We start from the raw sequence: 4,982 nt of genomic DNA on the forward strand, positions 1-4,982 counted from the left end.
CCGGCGGCCCAGATGCCCCGGCGTTCACCCCCGGCCCCGACTCTCCCCAACCGCCGCCGCGGAGGTCGCCCAGGTGGGTGGCAGCCTGCGCTCCGTGCGCCCCAACTGATGCTGGCGCCTCCCACCTCGGGGCTCCAGCCCGGGCCTCGCCGTGCGCCCCAGCCAATCTCCGGCCGCCTGGCCCCAGCTCCAAGGCGTGGAGGCAGTGGGGGCGGCCCTCAGCCCCTCCCGCACCCTGCCCGCGCGTCCCGCCCAGCGCCGGCTCTTGCGCCCCTCTCCCGGCTCGGCTCCGCTGCTGCGGCCCTGGCCTCGCCCAGTGCTTGTCCCCGGGGCTCCCTGCCTCCCTGGGCATTTTCCTCGACCCTCGCCTTCTCCATCCTTCCTCCTTATCTCTCTCCGCCACAGCCTCTCCTGTTCCTTTTCTCACTCACTTCACTTGCTTATCTCTCTGTCTCGGCCTTTCTCCCTCTGCTCTGTTTTCTCTTCCCTGACACCTCGGTTCCTCTTCTCCCTGGTGGGAGGCTCATGCCACCCCACACCCTCCTGGATCTTCTGGTCCTCCAGGCAGGTCTTCATTGAGCTTGGTGCCAGACCGCGTGCTGGCTGCTGGGAAATCAAAGATGGATATAACCCAGAACCCACCCCCAGGGCCAGGATAGTCTAGTGGGGGTGAAGGTAATCATAGCTTCTATTTAATGAGCTCTTACTACCAGTCAGGGACGGTGCAAGGTGCAAGGTGCGGTGCATGGTACGTTCCAAACTTATCAGCTATTGCTAATGATAGCCAATACTTAGTGGGTGCTAATTGTGTGCCAAGTCTGATCTGAGCACATTGCATAAACTCCTTCTGCTAATTCTCACAAGAATGCTAGATGGTGGGTAGGTACTATTATTGTCCCCACCTTACAGATAAAGATCCTGAGGCAGAGAGGTTAAGCACGGATTAGAGCTGGGATTTGAACCCAGATAGTCAGGTTCGAGAATCAGAGCCCAGAAACAACTAGGAGGCCTGGATTCTGAGTCTGTAGGCCTAATGACCAAGGGGATAGGGAGTTCAGAGAGGTGGAGTAACTGGCCGTTGGCCACACAGCTCATATGTGAAGGAACTAGGATTTGAATCCAGGTGTTGGGCTCCAAAGGCCAGGGCTTAACCACCCTGTGGTAAGATAACATCCAACCCATGGTAGGTAACACGGTGGGAGGAGGGGGGATTGATGGTGTCTCTGATCAGTGCACCCAGGCAAGCATCAGAGGGGAGGGGACCTTCAGGAACCCAATGCTTGGTGCCTTTCTCTCCTGTCTGAGTCCTGCCTTTCATTGGCTTTCCCTTGAGAGGAACTCGGACTGGAGGCTTGAAGGGAGGGGAATTCCTTCCTGAGAGCCTAACCTGGCACCTGACCTCCCAGTCTTTGGTGGGGAGGGTACCCTGGGGAGGTGTCTCCTAGGAGGGCTTGGGGAGCTGGGGGCTGGCTCTGCTGGGAGGCAGGAGTGCTGGGGCACTTTCCCCCTCTGCTCCTCCCCTTAGTCCCACTGATGGATGTTTCCAGGGCTCCTGTCTTCCTCTGGGTCTGTCCTTGCAGTGGTAGTGGAGAGGGGCCACTCCTTAAAATTCATGGAAAATGCATGGAGTACCTACTATCTGCAAGGCATGGGGTAGGGTATGGATGGGGACACAGAGGTGCAAAAGACATGGCTGTGTTCCTTCTGATCTAGTTGTAAGAAAAAGACACAAGGCAGGCAGAGGAGGCAGGAGAAGCCTCACCCCACTGAGCCCCAAGCGTGGGACAGGCTGTGTTTGATGTCCAGGATGACCTAGTGGGGTCCAGGTGGAGTGAATTTTGACCTTTTCCTCTCTCCCTCTCCCAGCCCCTAGCATGAAGAGGTTATGCGGATGGCCACTCAGAAGGTGAAGGACTGGTTTCTGCAGGGCCAGGCAGTACAGTGTAGCAATGGTGCAAGAGCCTGGGCTCTGCAGACGATGGAGCCAGGCTCAGATCCTGGCTACGTACTAGCTCTATGACCTTGGGCAAGTACTTAACCTGATTTCATTCTTTGTAAAATGGAATTTCTTCAGCAGTTTTTGTGAGGAGCAAATAAGGTGAATGGAAAGAAAGCCCCCTGCACAGTGCCAACACACAGAATGAACACCTAGGAATGTTAGATCCCCAAGGGACGTGTGACTTTGGAGTAAAAATGTGCTGTGTAAACACAGCAAGACTCCATCTCTACAAAAAATAGAAAAGTTAGCTGGGTATGGTGGCATACGCCTGCAATCCCAGCTACTCAGGAGGCTGAGGTGGGAGGATTACTTGAGTTCAGGAGTTCGAGGTTACAGTAAGCTGTGATTGCACCACTGCACTCCAGCCTGGGCAACAGAGCAATACCCTGTCTCTTAAAAGAAGAAAGTGGTGGCTGGACATGATGGCTCACGCCTATAATCCCAGCACTTTGGGAGGCCAAGGTGGGCAGATCACCTGAGGTCAGGATTTTGACACCAGCCTGGCCAACACTGTGAAATCCTGTCTCTACTAAAAATACAAAACTTAGCTGGGCGTGGTGGTGCATGCCTGTAATCCCAGCTACTCAGGAGGCTGAGGCAGGAAAATTGCTTGAACCTGGGAGGCGGAGGTTGCAGTGAGCTGAGATCGTGCCACTGCACTCCAGCCTGGGAGACTGAGCGAGACTCCGTCTCAAAAAAAAAAAAAAAAAAAAAAGAAAGTGGTGTGTGTTCTGAAAGCCCTTGGATACCTTGGCTCTGGCTCTGGTTTGGGGCTCTGAACAGCAGTTGTGCCCCTGCACGCTGACTCTCCCACCTTTCTAGGCTTGGCAGGCTCCCACCCTCCAGGGAAGGTGTGGCCTCAGGCACTGGCAGGGGTGTTAGAGCCCCCCCAGGTGGTTGTGCAAGGTGCTGGCTCCTTGGGCAGCTGGTCGGCTGTGCTGTTCTTGGCGTCCCTGTGCCTGGCCTGGACAGAGCAGGGTTTTGTTTCTACTGGTGGTTATGTGAGAACTGCACATGACCAGAGAGCTGTGAGTCCATACCCGACAGCTCCGAGGGCTGTTAATGGGCAGAGGGGCCAGGCTGAAAGCCTCCTGGAAGAGGAGCGTGGACAGTCTTTACCTGGCAGCTCTGTCATGGGAACCCCCGAGGGCCCCTGACACAGGGCAGGGTGAATTTGAGGAGGTAAACTTGACAGGAACCAAGCCAAGGTGAGGGCTGCACCATGGGGCTGTTGTCAGGGGAACTCTCTCTGTGTGGCCATTTGACCTGGTTCTGCAGCCTGGGCAGGAGAAGGCTGGCTCTGATGTAGTGCCCCTTCTTGCTGAGGCTGAACCAGGGCCTAAGCAGCAGGTGGAACACCTGGGCACTGTGCTGGGCATCTGTCCATCTTGAAGCATCCACAGCCTGTCCAGACCTTTCCCCCAGCTGATAAAGGGGACCATTTGTTCAAAAAAATGTGTATTCGTGGTTTGTTGTGAGCAAAGTTCTATATAAATACCTCTTAGATCAAACTTGCTAATTATGTTGTCAAATTCTACATTTTTCTACTCTTTTATTGTCTATTTCAATGCTTCTCCATGTGTGGTCAGTGTTCCCCAGGGGGACCCCAGGACTCTTTCTGGAGGAGTATACAGGCTCAAAACTGCACAAAATTTAAATGCCCGTTCAAAGTACAAGATAGTCTAGTGGATTTTAAGGTAATTGGGTAAGAGAAGCTTATTGATATGGTTTCAGATTCTGCATTACATTTAAGAAACTACACATCAGGCCAGGCGCGGTGGCTCATGCCTGTAATCCCAGCACTTTGGGAGACCGAGGTGGGTGAATTGCTTGAGCTCAGGAGTTTTGAGACCAGCCTGGGCAACATGCTGAGACCCTGTTTCTACTAAAAATACAAAAAAATAGCCGGGTGTGGTGGTGTGTGCCTGTAGTCCCAGCTGCTCAGGAGGCTGAGGTGGGAGGATGGACGCTTGAGTGGGGGTTGGGGAGTGGGGTTTGTTGAGGAGAGGCAGTGGAGGTTGCAGAGAGCCAAGATTACACCACTGTACTCCAGCCTGGGTGACAGAGTGAGACCCTGTCTCAAGAAAAAAAAAAAAAAGATTACACATGTCAATCTTTGGGGTAGTATCAAAGAAGTATATTCACAATTAACTGAAAAGGCCATCAAAATACTCCTCCCTTTCCAACAGCATTTATGTGTGAGGCCAAATTTTCTTCGTATACTTCAACCAAAACAACATATGGCAACAGACTGAATGCGGAAGCATATATGTTAATCTGCTGTCTTCTGTTAAGCCAGACATTAAACAGACTTGCAAAAATGTAAAACAATGTCACTCTTCTCACTAAAATTATTTTTTGTTTTGAAAATACAATTATTTTCATAAAATTTGTATTAACATATAAACATTTCTTTTAAATACATTAATGCATTTTACTTTTCCTCATTTTTAATTCCAAATATGGTGAATAATGATAGGTATAAAACCATGTAAACAAAATCTCTTTGGGATTCTCAATTTTTTTTTTTTTTTTTTTTTTTTTGTATTTAAGAAGGAGTCTCTCTCTGTCACCCAGGCTGGAGTGTAGTGGTGCAGTCTCAACTTACTGCAACCTCTGTCTCCTGGGTTCAAGCGATTCTCCCACTTCAGCCTCCCGAGTAGCTGGGATTACAGGTGTGTGCCACCATGCCCGGCTAATCTTTGTATTTTTAGTAAAGACAGGATTTCACCATGTTGGTTGGCCAGGCTGGTCTCAAACTCCTGACCTCAGGTGATTCACCCACCCTGGCCTCCCAAACTGAGATTACAGGTGTGAGCTGAGATTACAGGTATGAGCCACCATGCCCAGTCTGGGGTCTCAATTTTTAAGAGTGCAAGAAGGTTCTGAGACCAAAATGTTTGAGAACTGCTGGGCTACTTAATCTGTCCATTTCTGATAGAGGTATATGAAATCTGTGCATATGGGTTTGGCAATTTTTCCT

Source organism: Rhinopithecus bieti, unplaced genomic scaffold (assembly GCF_001698545.2).
Source record: "Rhinopithecus bieti isolate Rb0 unplaced genomic scaffold, ASM169854v2 scaffold_425, whole genome shotgun sequence".
NCBI lineage: Eukaryota > Metazoa > Chordata > Mammalia > Primates > Cercopithecidae > Rhinopithecus > Rhinopithecus bieti.